Source organism: Theropithecus gelada, chromosome 14 (genome assembly GCF_003255815.1).
Source record: "Theropithecus gelada isolate Dixy chromosome 14, Tgel_1.0, whole genome shotgun sequence".
Taxonomy (NCBI): Eukaryota; Metazoa; Chordata; class Mammalia; order Primates; family Cercopithecidae; genus Theropithecus; species Theropithecus gelada.
This window is the reverse complement of record NC_037682.1, coordinates 34,298,893-34,316,648: the sequence shown is the minus strand read 5'-3', so window position 1 is coordinate 34,316,648 and position 17,756 is coordinate 34,298,893. Positions and strand designations below refer to the sequence as shown.

General features: G+C 39.1%; 1 protein-coding gene across 2 annotated transcripts in view; it reads right to left on the bottom strand.

The window, feature by feature from the left end:
• Positions 1–17,756, bottom strand: part of LOC112606209 — a 501,724-nt gene that overhangs the window by 92,369 nt on the left and 391,599 nt on the right. The gene's annotated exons all lie outside the window — the stretch shown is intronic.

Sequence of the window (17,756 nt, the reverse complement as noted above, 5' to 3'; positions counted from 1 at the left end):
GTAAGTATTTCTATACATTGTAATATGCTAATGGAGAATATATCTTTCTCAACAATTCATGGAATATTTGTAATATTTGCCACATATACGCAAAATAAGCTTTAATATAATTTTAAAATAAAAATGGAATAAGTCATATATTGTGACAAATGGGAAAATAAGATCAGATATAAATGCAATTTCACAATTGTGACCACATATATTATATAGTAATTATATTAATTACATTATATATAAGTATAATATTTATCATAAGTAATATAAGTATTATATTAATTATATATTAATTATAAGTAAACATACATTCTCTCCCCTAACACTCTATGGTACCAGATAGAGGGAAAAAAAAATGTGATCAATAGATATTTAGTAAACAATGAAATAATGTACTTGAAGTCTTACAGGATACATGTAGAATTATATTCAAAGATAAATTTATAATATTAAGTGCTAATTTATTAAAAGCTAAGTAGAGAAGGGAAATTAATAAAGCATTAAACTCAAATTATTATTTTTTAAATATAAAATTGTCCTAAGGAAAATAGGTGAATGGAAATTATTATAAAGGTTCAAATATAAATCAATAACTTGGAAAGTAGATCCTCAGCAGAATGGTCCAAAGAAGTGTTTTTCAGTTTGGCAGTTCCTCAGAAAGTCAAATACTAGAATGCAACATGACCCAGCAATCCCATGTATAAACTCAAAAGAATTGAAAGTACGTATTCAAATAATACTTGTGCATGAAAGCTCACAGCACACTATTAATAGTAGGCAAAAAGTAGAAACAACCCCCAAAATATGTCTGTGAAATAAAAAATATAATAGCAAATCTCTTGCAAATAAATCTAGGTGAATGAGAATGTAAGACAAACCAGACAGGAAAATTGAACTAAATACTTAACATTAACAAAATGAAAAGCAAGAGTATATTATGCATGTATATATTAATAAATACAATAATTCTAATGAATAAATGAATTTCTGGAAGAAAACCTCACAAATTTGAAATAGAAAATACTAAAAATGAGCTCCTGCTCATATAACTTTGCAGAATGTGGGACAGATCTTTTCATGTGATATAAAATACTTTAAACCATAAAGATACAGAAAACTAGTTAATTCATCTCATGGGGGGGAGATAAGCTTCATAATAAAGTTAGTTAGTGGTAATTTAAGATGTGATACAGCAACTGTATTTATAATTAAAGCAAATTTTCTGAGATCCCTCAGCCCCATCAGATCGATCCATAGTACTTGGCCTTGTATTTCTCTTCTTTGTTCTGTGAAATCACACATTCATTATCTGAGCAATGCTTTTTATACATCTTGTTTCGTAGAGACAAGGCTCTACGTAGAGGCTACATACAAGACAACAAATACCCAGCAATCCAAACTGGAGTCTAAAGAGAAATGGAAAGTTCATTAATTCAGACAACATATTTGAGTTATTGGAATATTAGCTAACAACTTCAGAAGGCGGTAAGCTCCTACAACTGCAGGTGAAAGTGAGAGGCACACATATATTTAAGTCATACCAATTTTATTTTATCTTTTGGAATATGTGGTCTACCTCCAAGAACCTGCTTCTTTTGAAAACCTTTCTTGTAGTTTTCTCATTCACATGTCAACATCTGCTGGGCCTGGAGATATAAAAGCTTGCTTTCTTGTTTCTCATAGCCATATCTAGTTTATTGTTACTCCATCCACTTCCAAAGATCCCCAGTTACTTTGAAGCACATATCAATAGACCATAACACCTACTTCGCTTCCTGGTTGCATTTGTATCAGTTCTTTATCCTCTCTTCTCATTCATTGAAGAGTTTATTATTCTGGCTTACTTTTGTTCTCTCTACCTCTGCTCCTGTAATTAGCCAACATCTTTTCATTATCTAAGTAGACAATCCACCCTGGCCTCTCAGGGCCTCCCATGACTTTAACCCCTTTTCAAATATCAGCCTACCCTTCCCATGAACACAACCTCAAACTGGTCAATACAAATAACTACACCACTTTCAAAATCCTATTTTCAACACCACCACCCTTTCACCACCACCTCCTTTTCCGCTAGTTCATGTATTTAAGTATCTCTACTCCAATAATTCCTCAACTCTTCCAGATGATCCAAGCCACTGCATTGATCACTTCTTCATATTCCATAACCTCCCTGCCAGGTAAGCTCTTCCCTTTGTACTCAGTTAAGATTCATGGTCCAGCGTCATAGCCACTGTCTTGTGCTTGCCCTCAACCCATTGCCCCTTCTCCTTCTCTGTATTCACTTAAAAATATATATAAACCAACTCTGGTTAAGTCCAGTTCTCTTCCTACGCAGCCTATACTTGAAGAGTTGATCAGTGGTTGGAGAAAAACATAAACAACCATGAATGAAATCGCTACAAATGGTCAGATCACAATGTGGTTGGGAGAGCAGTACAGATATATTAGGGAGTGTTTAAGAATTTGACGACTTTTTTGGTTGTCACAATGATCAGATGACACTACTGTCATCTAACTGGCAGGAGACCAAGAATACCAAATATCCTTCAAAATATGGGAAAGTCTGTCCCGCGTCTCACAGACTTTCAAATTTCCCTCTGAACATTCATGTTGGGGAAAATTGGAGTCTAAAACCAAACTATATTTTATAAAATGACACCTTTTTTTTATTGAGATGGGGTCTAGCTATGTTGCCCATGCTGGCCTCAAAGTCTTGGCCTCAAGTAATTCTCCCACCTTGGCCTCCCAAAGTGCAAGGATTATAGGCATAAGCCACCATGCCCAGCCCATAGTATTTTTTCATACACACTGAATTTTATAGAAATTCAGCTCCCTCCAATATCTCAAGGAGGGAAGCTCTGATTTTTTTTTTTATGTCGTTCACTATTTTGGAAAAATCACATCATTGATAGCATTATCATTTGTGGTATTTGAGTCACCAGTACAACATAGTTGTATCCTTTGGTATTTATAGTTCACATATCCAGTTCATTCTATGCATAGGACCAAGTATCTGCAAACGTAATGTTGTCCAGAATAGCTGTGCTGAGAATTTATATTATAATATATATTACTTTTACTTTAAAGTTACTTTTCTTTTATTTCCATAATTATTACTGCTCAACCATTTCTTTAAAATTACATTAGTGGGTAGGTTATCTTAACTATAAATATTATTTTAGGATAATAAAGAAGTCATTAAAATATATTTTTTATAAAGAGGGAGCATGAGATCGGGTAGTGTTGACAACTACTCTTTTAAATTTATAACCACAAACTTCAAGTGGCCCCTAGCACCACTGGGCCATCTCACTGCATTCCTCCATCCCATTGACTCCAACTCCTCAGGGGCACATGACTTGTTTCTCATCAAACCTCTCACTTCCCACTGCCCATTTCTCAATGTCTGCTGGAGCCTTTCTTATCTCACTGAGAAAATAGAAGTGGTCAGAAGACTTTCCTCATCCCCCCACCAGCAAATCTACCCAGCTCCCTGCCTCTGTACCCATACACTCTGCCTGCCCTCCTGCCCTCCACTATAGCGGAGCTGTCTGTGCTCTGACTGAAGGCCAATACTTGTGATTGTGCCTCAAATCCTTATCCTCCCTCATCTAGGACTTTGTTCTTGCTTTGTGCTGTTAATTTTCCTTCCCTTCTGCATCATTCCTTCTGCATAATGTCTGACAATCTGACACGAAGAAAAAGAACCTTTTCTACACTCACATCCACCACTAGTTATTGCCTTATTTCTGTGTGTCCCTTTGCAACAAAGTCCTTAAAAGACTCATCTCCTTTTTTATTCTCTTCCCTTTCTCTCCTAAACAAATTCCAATTAGATTTTCATCTCTGAAACTCCAATGAAACTGCCTCATTAGGGTTTTCACATTACCGAAGCCAAAGGTTTTTCTTAAAACATACCTGAACTAATAGAAACATCTGACAAAGGTTATTTCCTCCTTCTGACCTGGCAGACCCAATCGTACTAAAGCTATCTGAGGTGATAAAGGATTCTGTATTAAGTCTCTGGTAAGCCCAATAAGAGAGGTGCAGTGTTGGTCCTAAGACTGTTGAGCAAGATCATCCTCTTTGCAACAGAAAACAACTGCGTTTTTGAAAAACAATCCCTGGTATATTGAAACACTATTTTTGAGACTAAGAACTGGGACATGCATGGTGAAGTGACTATGAAAACTGAGCCACCCATCATATGGTAATATCCTTCATGACATGTGGTAAGACAGATGCAACTTCATCCTTTATTGTACAATGGAAGTGATATATTTAGGATCAGGCTCAAGCAAATCCAGGTTTTTTTAACTGATTCCTCTCCCTTAACTTACACCTATGGCCTGAAGAGAGTTTCTCTATGACTATTTGACTAATAGCAGAAGAATTCAAGCCTGGTTCACAAACAGGTCAGTGTGATGTGTTAGTGCTGCTCAGAGTGCACTGCTATTACATTTATAGTCCCACTTGGATGCGTCCCTGAAGGACAGTGGTGAGAAATTGTCCCATTAGGTTGAGCTGTGAGTGGAATACTTAATCATCGACTTTGTAGAAAGTATAGGTAACCAGAGCTGTGGATATACATTGATACATTATTAACGATTTCACCTGCTGATCAGAAGCCTCAAGAAAACAAAACTGGAAGATCAGGGAAATGGAATTTTGAGGAAAAAGTATGTGGATGGATCTATGGGGAGGGTATAAAACTTGTGAATCTTTATTCCTCATGTAAATGCCTACTGACAGCATCTATCACAGAAGAGGTTTTCAACAACCAAGTGGACAGGATACCCAAAGTTTCCCCATCAGAATGTTTATCTATTAACCTGATGTCACCACAACCTTGTCTCAGATTAAGAGACCCATTTTATGGCAAAGGAGGTGCAATAGTGAACCACAGGATTCACCTGTCTTACATTGTACATTATCTCCCAGAAGCAGTTGGCATCAGATAATGAAAGAATGGCCCTGAAGTCTGAACTAAGTCTCCAGCTTGTGGAAACACTGATAAGGCTGGAGTGTTATCCTAAAGGATCAGTATATGCAATGATCCCAGCAATATAGGGTGGTGTGTCCTTAACAGCTAGAATATATGGGTTTAGAAACCAATGGTAGAGGGAGGACTGGCTCTTCTTGCCGTCACTTTCAAAAATCTACTTCAGAATCTGTATTTCTATTTCTAAAACCTTAGGCTTTGTTGGGTACTGATTTCCACTGTGGTAACACTTCTGCCAGTGGATGCAATAAGTCTTCCACTGACCTGGGGAGTGATTGGAAAATTGATCTTGATTGCCATGAGGACTGAAATTTGCCGCTACACAGTGGAGGCAAAGGTCTGAAACCCAGGGGACCTTGGGGACATTTGGTAGTGCTTCTATGCCCAGTGAATAGAGGAAACGGGCAACTGCATCAGTCATAGTCTAGCATGGGCAAATACATTAAGGGCTGAGACTTCTCAAGGATAAAGTCCTGGGTAAAGTAACTCACACTAGTCAAAGCACTAGCCAAGAATAAGAGAAATCTAAAATTGATGGAAGAGGAGGAAGTTGACGTCTACCAATCAGAGTCTTAGGACCAACTGCAGCAGTGAAAGTTGAGGCTTGATTTGCAAACCCTTTTTGAGTCATTTTAGGAGACTGCAATGGATGACCACATTGAAGTACTTAACTATAACCCCAACCCCTTGAGGCAGAATTGAGGGCATGTTATTCTCCTATAAGATAGGGATATTGTTAGAGGTGCAAGTGGATCTGAATGGCCTAAGAGATGGACTGTACTGGGCCCGGTTTACGTGCCTCTCCAAATTCGCTCAGCCTCATTCTCCTCCCTGTTCACACGTTCAGTGAAGATCCTAGCCACCACTGTAGTCACTTCATCTTCTACCAGCACCGATTCTTTTATTCACTCCCAGAGAGAGGGCCAGGCTTTGGCACAGCTTCCTTCATACCCACTGAACCACGGAGTGCTCATGGGTGTGGAGTGTTCCTTCATACCCACTGAACTACTGGAGTGCTCCATTTCTTGGAGCTGACCAGTCATTCCACCACTTCAGGTCTCAGATAAAATATTACTCCACAGGGCGTGGGCTCTGGCTTCCCCAGTGACTGCCTAAAAGGCCCTCGGAGGATCAGTAATTTAACCCAGAAGTGAGGGGGACTCAATGCTTCTTGGGGAAAACTTTGACTAATTAGAACCTAGGGACAAGAGGAATCAATAAATAAATCCCTTTCCCTTCCTTCCCAAGATATATGGGTCCTACAAACCCAGATGAAAGGTTGCCCAAGTGAGTTTATTTTGAAGCCATGGCCAAATCCATCACAATCTACCTGGTACTTTATTTCCCTCCTTCCCTTCCCTGCTTTCATTTTTCTTTTTCTTTTGCTGACCTGGGATTGCACTTCCTAAAAAACCTTAGCATATAAACTTCTTCAGTCTACTGTTTACTAGGAAACTTGAATTGAAGCACCAAAAGACATGGGTGAGGAGCAATTTAAATCTCTATCTGATCATACTCTCAGGTAGGGTATCTTGCCATAAAAGAGTCTAAGTTCAATCTAAATTGTCTCTCAGCCAAGAAGTTGGGGTTGGGGAAGGAATTTAATCTTCAAGTATAAATATATAATAGAACAACTATATGTTTATAATAACATATAAACATATTTGTATGGATATAAAATCACACCTTAGTTTACTTCTACAGTTTTTCATTATCTGTTTGCAGTGCCTATATAACTTCAGCCCATCAGGGTGTCTTTAAAATGAGCCAGTCAGGTTCAACTTACACTGTTAATAAACATTAACATAGAGCAAAGGCCATTCGACTGCAGAGTTCTGACACAGCATGACCTTTTATGAAAAAGCAATAGACCTCTTAATATTCTGCTTTATAAATGAAGAGCTGACAGACCCTTAACTGTAATGGCACTAGCTGGCCCAGCTATAATGACAGCACATGTGCACAACACAAATTAGAACTTTACAGCATCAATAAGTTCTCAGGAATTCTAATTCTTAAAAGCTAGCACTAGGTGGAGACAGTGATTCATGCAATGCTTGCAGGCAGCCTTTTCCTAGGGCCTTGGAGAATTTGCTTCTATTTAATATTTCCATTTTTTTCTTCAGTGTGGATAGGGGTGTTCTTGAACAATTGGTATTTCTAATAGAAACATTATATAAAACAAAACATCTCCGGTTTTGGAAGGACCTACTCGAAAACACTCATGTATATTCAGAGCCCACAAGGTAGCCAAATAAGCTTCAAAGGCAATTTTATTTATTTAACATAGTGTCTTTATTAGCTTTGCCTTCCCATTAAAGGCAAAATTCTATTTATGGTACTTTATGAGTATCTACTTTCATGGATAGGGGTATGAACAAAGTTGCAGTTTCCTCCCAGATTTATCTGAATTTAAAAGAAAAAAATTAGGGTCTCTGGTCAATATTTGATTGACAGTTATCTCCTCTCTCAAAAACTAAATCCAGAATTAAACATATCAATTTCAGTATGATTAATGGAGCCACAGATCCACCACAATGTTTTATTCAATTAATCTTTTAAAGTAATAGAAAACAAAAATACTTTAGATAATTTTTTGGAGTCCAGTGCCTTTAATGGAAGTACAATTATGAAAATTTGTGCAAGTCTGTACACATTGTAACAAAAAGATACTATTTAGCACTCTTGGAAATCAATAGTAAAACAAAAACAAATCTAAATGTGCCCTAGTTGAAAAGAAACAGTCTTTTTCATATTCTATCAGGACAAAATTGTATTTTTCCAATAATGTAATGAACATAGTAATAAAATTAGACAATATGTCATTTGGGTATGGTATAGTAAATAATAGATAAATAATAGATATTCCAGCAAATTCCAGCTCAAATAAGCAATGTCTAACAAACATGAGGGTTAAAATGATCAGATTCACGTCCCACGACTGTTAAAGAAATGCTTTAAATGTTTTGCTTTATACAAGGTGCTATTTATTTATTTAGCTGACCACTTTTCAGTTTTTAGGATTACCTAAGCAACAAGATAATAGCACTTAGAATGTATTTATAATGAATTTAAAACGGTATGTTTCCATAGAAACAGTGAACAGGATGTTATTCATACAGGTACAATAATATATTTTGTGCATTAATTTTGATAGGATTCAGTTTATAAGACTGACTTTAAGTACTTCATCTCTGAAAAAAAAAGGAAAGGATAAGAAAAATAAATACATAGATTGTAAAAAATAATAGTAATAATGACCTACTTTGATGGAATTTGAAAATAGCCCATCAAAATTCCATGGATTTGAACTGTTTTGAAGTTTTCTAAGGTTCTTGTACTCTAGACAGGGAACAAGTCACTCCAAATTTGGAACTACATGCGCAAGCTGGTCTTAAACACTGCATAAGGTAAAAGGCTAGATGCACAGCTGAAACTTGATTACATCAAATATTACTCTCTAGTACCAGTATCATTGTATGAAATATTTTAGCCCATTTTTATTTTGCAACTTACAATGAATATTAAAGGTAAATTAATATTTTATGTAAACAATTATTTTAAGATTTAAACTTTAAATAACTTCATCCTAAAAGAAATAAGACACTAAAGACTGCAGCATTATTAGTTTGCAAGCCAAAATTTACAAAGATCAAGTAATTTTTGTAAATTAAACATTATTCTATTTATTTCTGGAATATTTTGTACAAACTAATAAATACAGTTGAAATTTGTTCATTTGCCTTATTGTATATTCATGCCCCTTTGCCCTATCTCTTTACATTATTTTGATAACTAGCAAATTATTTAAAACAAGAACTGGACTTTAATGGCAATTAAGGGCTAAGAAGGAGAATGCTGTGCTATGATCATAATCCATCTTGCATAGCTGGGAGTTTCTAAGAATAAGAAATCATTTCAACAATGACACTGAAAAGAATATTTATTTCATCATAATTTCCATAATTTTATATTATATCCCTCTCAACTGATTTTCTTTAACCACCTTAACACATCTAAAGTTATTTTTAAAAGATTAATTATTAATTATGGTAGAAACATATGGTACATTAATAATAATTGCCAGTAGTACATATATATTTAGTCTAGAAAAATAAATGGATATACAAATGGATAGAAAGCCAATCCTGACATCTCTTGGAAGTTAGCTTTCAACATAAGTCTTTTACCTGCTATTTTGTTTTGTTTTCCTAGTTGGTTGAGCTTCCTGGTTATTTAGATTCTGGATACATAGGAGTAATTTATATTCAGCACTAAAAACCTATCATTATCTCCCACAGTCGGAGTTTCATACTTGGTGTAAAAGCAAAGCTCTCTTTGCAACTCAGTAGTCTCTACCAAGTGCAAGATTTGTAAACAAAAAAACCATCCCTTCTTCAACAATATCTGCTTATGTTGGAACCACACGTGATCCCTGAGTTCTTGAATCTGTTGCATTTATCACCTATCTGGGCTTGATAGGTAGGTGAGCTTTGATACCTCAGGTATTTGGTGGATAAACTCCCTAAAGTTTCCATATTTATTTAAATGAAAACAAGATAAATGAATGCTGTCTATTGAGCACTTGCTCTGTCTCCCTAGCACCAAGCTAGACATTACATGGAATACAAAAGAAGTTTTGAGGTGACTTCTTCTCTTAAGAAAGTTTTATCATTTAGGAAGAAGCTCAGAGGGCTGGCAATTTTTTAAAAAACAAGACATAATCTAATAAAAAAAGAAATAGCACTTTCAACAAGAGTTATAACACGTAGTCTAAAAGGAAATAAGATAATATTAGCTTTTTATAGAAAGAAACCATAGGGAAGATAATCCTTGAAGGATGCATGAATTTTGTATACAAGGAGAACAGTTTGAGGTGAAGGGGAAGAAGAGAGGTGCCATTTCAAGAAACCAAGGAAGAATTGTATAGATATTATATATTGTATAAGATATTATATAACTCCCACACATATGACTCTTTGAGTAAAGACAGAGTTTGAGCTAGAAGAGAGCGCGATTCGTATCCGCAACTGGTCATTTCCTAGCCTCAGTTATGTCAACTAATTTTGCTTAAAGTGCTGATTGCCTCTATTTGTCTGTATCAGAAAGAAACAGTTAATCCCCCAAATCAATTTTCTCTTCCTTCAGTAGTAATAGACTTTTAGCTGGGTACATGACTACCTGGCTATTACAAGCTTTCTTTGCATTTAGGTGTAGCCATGTATCAAAGTTCTGGCCAGATAGTTGTGAGTGGATATGATAGGCACCACTCACAGACCTTACCCTTAAAGCAACTGGACACGTACTCCACTGGTCCCTCTTCTCCATCCCACTGACTGGGAGATGGTAAGAGCTGGACTAACTGCTTTAGAGCCATGGGTGGGAGCCACATGATAAGAATGGCAGAGCCACCTACCAGCTCTGTAGCACTACCTACCTATAAACTGTCATGCAAACAGAAATGAGCTTCAGGGTAAGCTTAAATTTTTTGGAGTCTCTTTGCCACAGCAGCCAAGCTTAACACATTTTCTAGTATAATCTTGTTTGGGTTTTTTGTTTGTTTGTTTTGTTTTGTTTTGTTTTGTTTCCATTGCCCCAGTCTTTTACATTTTCCTGTGCACTTCTTCTGAATGTTTTACTGCTTTTTCTGCTATCTACTTCTGGGAAAATTTCATGTGTTTCTGCCACCATTAAGTCATATCTTTCCTAATTCTCATTGCTGTTTCCGTAAATTCTTGTCCTGTTTTTCCTTCTTCTGATTTTCATCCACTTCTCTAAGTTCTTCAAGAAACACTCCTATAGGCAGGGAATGTTAGCTCTTCAGAAATATTGGCACTAAAATTTTTTTTTTTTTAATCTCCAGGGCCACCCCGAGGGTGTGCAGTGCCCTGGAAAAATAGTTTTTGTAGGGTACTTGTCTATGTAAACAACACAATTTTAGAATTCATTCCAAAACTTACGGGTCTGTGTGAGGTACAGTGATTTATTGATAAACATATAGCATAATGGACAGAGAAGAGATGCTTACATATTTGTTTATTGCCCAAGTGGTGCATGTGAAGATTCTTCATAAGTTCTAGACATTATCTTAGGTTCAGGAACCACCTCTTTGTGTTCTTTATCATCGAATGTGCAGTTCCTAATTTCATATACCTCCCCTCAAGAAGTTCCACTGTCATGGTTCTTTGGAATTTATTTGCATCGACAGGGCATAGATCTCTTTGCCTCTGCAGTTCCTTAATACCATGATGCAATGCTGTTAACACAATTACTCATGACACTGCAGCATCCGTCACACCATCCATGAATACCAGACTCCCTCAGAGGTCATTGCTGGGGTTCACTGATGATAACCAAGTACAAGTGTTCCTCAGAGTATGCAGGAAAATGTGAATGATGATTTGTTTTCTAATCATGTTAAATTTATTTTTTGGAATTTTATAGCCTAATCATAGACCAACATAAGTCCAATTATATATATATATATATATATATAGAGAGAGAGAGAGAGAGAGAGAGAGAGAACTTTTTCTGCTACAATCATTGCGTTCAAGAATGTGGTTTCTTCCAATGTTAACCACATCCTCACCCTTACCACAAGTGGGGAGGATGGAAGAGGGGCCAGTGGGCAGAATGAAATGATGAGTCTCATTTCCACAAAAAACGTTCATCCTTTCTTCTGCATGGCTTAAGATCAACAGGAGAGCATGGCACATCGATCAGAGGCACGAGAGGATATAGATCCAAATGGCTTGTTGAGGCTTCAGAGCAGTAATCTCTAAAGCCCTCAGAAAAGATAGGCATGGTAACGTCCAGAGGACTGCCAAACAGACATGTGGCTTGGAGCCTGCAGACAGGATGAGTCCCTTGGACACCAGTGGAGGACTGCAAAGGATAAAGCAAACCTGCTGCCATTCTCCACGCAAGATTGCCATAGACAAGAGGTGGTGCCATGGTCACAACACACACAGGTGAAAGCCAACACATATGTGTACACACATAACTTAAACTCAAGAATAGCAGTGAATTATCCAAAGTCCAGAGCCTTGAACCTGTTCTGTATCTGACATGAGTGAGAGTCACCCAAAAATCTTCATGTCAGTACCATTCATTAGGCCCAGTCTCCATACTGAGAGGTGACAACATGCTAGCAGCCCTCGCTCTCTGCGCCTCCTCGGCCTGGGCGTCCACTCTGGCGGTGCTTGAGGCGCCCTTCAGCCCGCCACTGCACTGTGGGAAGCCCTCTCTGGGCTGGAGCTGACTCCCTCTGCTTGCAGGGAGGTGTGGAGGGAGAGGCACGGGCGGGAACCCGGGCTGTGAGCGGCGCTCACGGGACAGCGGCGAGTTCCTGGTGGGCGCGGGCTTGCCAGGCCCTGCACTGGGAGTGGCCGACTGGCGCCCACAGCCCCGGGCAGTGAGGGGCTTAGCATCCGTGCCAGCAGCTGTGGAAGGTGCGCCAGGTCCCCCAGCACTACCGGCCCACACATGTCACGCTCGAATTCTCGCAGGGCCTCAGCCGTCTCCCCGTGAGGCAGGGTTCCCGACCTGCAGCTCGCCACGCCCAAGCCATGCCGAGCAGAGCCCCGCCCCACCTGCCCCGCCCTCGTGGGCTCTCGAGCTGCCGGAGCCTCCCCGACAGGCGCCACCCCCTGCTCCCTGGCGCCTGGTCCCATCGACCGCCCAAGGGCTGAGGAGTGTGGGCGAGCAGCGCGGGACTGAGGGGCAGCTCCACCCACAGCACTGGCGGGCATGGCATCCACTAGCCAAGCCAGCTGGGCACCTGAGTCCTGTGGGGACTTGGAGAACTTCTATGTCTAGCTAAAGGATTGTAAATGCACTAATCAGCACTCTGTGTCTACCTCAAGGTTTGTAAACGCACCAATCAGCACCCTGTCAAAACAGACCAATCAGTTCTCTGTAAAATGGACTAATCATCAGGATGTGAGTGGGCTCAGATAAGGGAATAGAAGTAGGCTGCTGGAGTCAGCAGCAGCAACCGGGTTGGGTCTCCTTCCATGCTGTGGAAGCTTCAGTCTTTGGCTCTTTGTAATAAATCTTGCTGCTGCTCACTCTGTGGGTCTGCACTGCTTTTATGAGCTATAACACTCACCGCAAAGGTCTGCAGCTTCACTCCTGAAGCCAGTGAGACTACAAGCCAACCAGAAGGAAGAAACTCTGGACACATCTTAACATCTGAAGGAAAAAACTCCAGAGACACCATCTTTAAGAACCGTAACACTCACCGCAAGGGTCCACGGCTTCATTCTTGAAGTCAGCGAGACCAAGAAGCCACCAATTCTGGACACAATACCATACCACAAAAGAACTACTGTGCTGGCCAGCAAGAATGATCCACCATCAGGTTACCCTCTGAATCTATAGCTTCTCAGCTTATCTGTCCAAGCCCACACAATGAGTAAAGGATCAGAGAGGGCCTTGAAGGGAAAAAATGGGGAAGGGACCCACACCATCCCAGGCTGGACTTAAAGCATTCTATTCACCAGAGACATCTTAGAAAATTTCAAGGCAGACACTTCAAGGTAAAGGCTCTTGGGGCCTGGGATCTGGTCAGGGGACCCACTTGCCTAGTCTAAGGTGGTTCTGTGTGTTTACCCAGGAAATTGTCAACAGTCTTCAACCATCTCTACTCAGAACAGATCCAAAGAGATTAGAAGTTATAAGGAAGTGAGTGATAGCTTTTCAAAAGTATCTTCAATTCAGAAATATTTCCCCAAACAGCTCTTAAAGTCTATAGATAGTCTATTGTGAGTCACATTATAGTTCTGTGTCAATCGAAGATCTTAGGAAACAGATGAGAAATAAGAATAAGAAACTGAAAAACAAAGAACACCCCAGAGACCCCACATGAAAAGGACAAGAGCAGTTAGGTAGAGAAAAGACATGATGACGTATGAGAGCTCTGAGGTATGGGAAAAGAATGAATATTAGTAGGAAGTCCACAAATGTAATCAAATAACAAGGATGCTTTGTCTAAAGTCTGCCTTGGGAAACACCATCCAACACATTTTCAGCACCTACATTTATGTTGCTGGGTGCCAGGGATCCCAGGAAGTGAGACAGTTTCTATCCTTGAGGAGTCCCAGTTTGGTGAGTAGGATGGGCCAATGGAACAGGTACCAGTGACACAGGTGATCAGGGTAATCATGGGTTTTGTAGAAAGTACTGCAGAGAACTGACCATAGCACCACTGATTGTTCCTGAGGGGTTTGAAGAGTCAACAAAGAGGACATGGGAATTTGGTTTCCCAGGACTCAGAACAGCATCTGGCCCTTAGGACACATTCTGCTATTTATTCAATGAATGAATAAGTTAACCTGGACTCCAGTAGTCCCCTTTATCACAGTTTTGCTTTTTTCAGTTTCAGAAACCAGCCATCAACCACAGTCTGAAAATACTAAAGCAAAAACTCCTGTTGAAAGAGAGAGAGAAAGAGGGGAAGATACCACATTCACATAACCATTATTACAACATATTGTTATAATCATTCTATTTTTATTAGTTATTGCTATTGTCTTACTGTGTATAATTTATAAATTAAATTTGTCACATATATAAGAAAAACAAAGTGTGTATATATATGGTTTATCTGTGGTTATATATATCAAATATATATATCAAATTATATATATATATATAAATATATATATGGTTTGATATTTTCTGTGGTTTCAGGCATCCACTAGGGGTCTTGAAATGTATAGGGAGGGAGTCTGTACATTTAAAATCTAGCTGGTGAATTCTAACTTCTCAATTCCCCACATATTGATACTCAAAATTATTGAATTCTTAAATCTTTAAAATGAGAGAACATAAATAAACACACAAATTCCTTTACTTCTGAGTAAGAGATCATTTGCATGATATAATTTGCAAGACATCATAAAATTCCCCTACTCAAAATTATTTCTCAAAATTAAGTACTGAAATTCCACTGTTGCCAATCAATTTATTTATACTTAAATAATGATTTTTTTTTTTTTGGCCAAAGCCACTGCAAGATTTACAAAACAAAGAGTTTGGCCGGGCGCGGTGGCTCAAGCCTGTAATCCCAGCACTTTGGGAGGCCGAGACGGGCGGATCACAAGGTCAGGAGATCGAGACCATCCTGGCTAACACGGTGAAACCCCGTCTCTACTAAAAAAATACAAAAAAACTAGCCGGGCGCAGTGGCGGGCGCCTGTAGTCCCAGCTACTCGGGAGGCTGAGGCAGGAGAATGGCGTGAACCCGGGAGGCGGAGCTTGCAGTGAGCTGAGATCCGGCCACTGCACTCCAGCCTGGGCGGCAGAGCGAGACTCCGTCTCAAAAAAAAAAAAAAAAAAAAAAAAAAAAAAAAAAAAAAAAAAAAAAAACAAAACAAAGAGTTGATATGTCATAGTCTGTGGTAGAAAAATGGTCCCTCTAAAGATGCTCACACCCTAATTCATAAAACATGATTATTACTTTAGAGGCAAAATCAAACTTTGTGGGTATGATTAAGTTAAGGATTTTGAAATAGGTAGATTATCCTGGATTATCTGTGTTTAGGCCCTAAACCTAATCATAAGTGTCCTTGTAAGAGAGAGGCAGAAGGAATTTTGACGCTACAAAAGAGGGGAAGGCAATATAATCACAAAAGCAAAGATTAAAGTGATGAGGCCTCAAACCAAGGGATGTTGGCAGCCACCAAAAGCTGAGAGGCAAGGAATGTATCGTTCCCTAGAACCTCCAGAGGTAGTATGGCCCCACAGACACTTGATATTGGCTCAACAATACTGATTTTTAAATTTCTGGCATCTAGAATTATGAAGATAAATTTATGTTGTTTTAAGTCACCAAGTTTGCGGCAGTTTGTTACACCAGCCAAAGGAAACTAATACATAGTTTCAAAATAAGTTATAAATTCCAACAGTAATTGCTTCTTTGCTTTGAGGTAAGTTTAGAGTGTAGAAATAGAGAAAATTTTATAATTCATATTTGCATATTTCTCTTTAGCTAGACTTTTTTACTATAGATTTTTTGGAGGTCATTTTCATTCATTTCCTTTTATTTAAAACAAGTTGTAATATTATAATCAAACTATATTTTAAATTTTTATGTCCTGATATTCTTTAAAACTGTTAATATTTGCATTATGTTTTTCATAATCATCATTCTTAGTAACTGCATAAAAGTTCATAGAAGAGGGACTTGACTAGAGGTATCTGGTATTTGCCTCCTTCACAAAGAAGAACCAAAATAGTGGGCAGATTATCACACTTCTAATAGATCATCTAAGATAGAACACTGGAATTCAACAGAGAAGTAACAGAAAACACTAAAAGCAAGGAAGGAAGGAAATGAGGAAGCCTATTTAATTAGGATAGACTGAGAGTCTGGAGAGGATCCCCAGTATGGGGAAAGGGTAGGTAAGATATCCCTAGCAATCTACATTTCCACAATAGACTTCTGTAGTTGTAGCCATGGGAAAGCCCCTCAACCCTCGCAGGTCCTGAAACTAACATAGTGAGATGCCTGGAGGCCACGCAACAGCACTGCTTCAGAGAGAGAGCTCATGCTGGTTCCCCAAGTCCTAAGCAGCTACAGATGGCACCATTTTGAGAGCCCAGTCACCACAAGACTACATCTTGCCCTGGGGTCCAACAGCCCCTACATCTACAAATTCATGGAGCTCCATTGACATCTTACACTTACAGCTACCACTGTGGCTTGCTGCTGCCACCAGGGCTGAAGTGCAAGCTGTTAGTTGTGATCCCACTGCTCCCACCAGCAAAACTATGTACATTTTCAAGCACCCCAAGGACAGACTGCCACTGCTGCTGGCAGTTGCCACCAGGGCCAAAGTGTGAGCTATTGGCAGTGACTCCACCACCCTCAACAAAGGAACTGTCACACATTTGCTAATGCCCTAAGGAAAAGCTACTCCACCTGCAGCCACCATCCGGGGCTAAAGTGTACACTCCCCAGCTGCCTGACTATGGTTTTTGCCAATGACAGCAATCCTGCCTTCCCCAGTAGCAGGGGCACAGCATAGCCACTGATCCTTCCCCCAACTCAACCTTTTCACCAGGGAGCTGGGGATTACCCCATATCTGCCTACCACAGCCAGTATCTGCATGCACCATAGGGGACCTGAGGTCAAATTGGCCCATCCCAGCTCCTTATCCAGTGCCTAAGCATGCCATGTGGGGGCCTGAAGATTGCCCAGCACAGCACACCACCATTGGCATCTAAGCACTCCTCCCAGAGGCCTGAGGTTGGGCCCACCCAATCTGCCACTATCATCACAGCTGGTGCCCACACACACACACAAGGGCCCACCTGGTATCCCCATCCCCAGCAAAATTTTACCACAACTAACAACTCCACCCTAATCCACTGAGGAAATCACAGATAGTACTGACCCAACCAACACCATAAATACATCTTCATGAAAAAGTCCTCATCTACAAAAGCAAATTCAAAAAATTGGATGAAGCGACTATTATGCCAGGAATGCAGATATCAATAACATAAAGACACACACACAAAAAAACAAGAAAAATCAAGAAAAGATCCCATCTCCAAAAGGACATAATAATTCTCCAGTAACAGAGTCCAATGAAAAATATATTATGAAATGCCAGAGAAAGAATTCAAAGTAATGATATAAAAGAAGCTCAGTGAGATACAAGAAAACACAGAAAAATAATACAAAGAAATTAGGAAAATAAGTCAAGATATAAATGAGAAATTTATTAAAGAGATAGATATCATTACAAA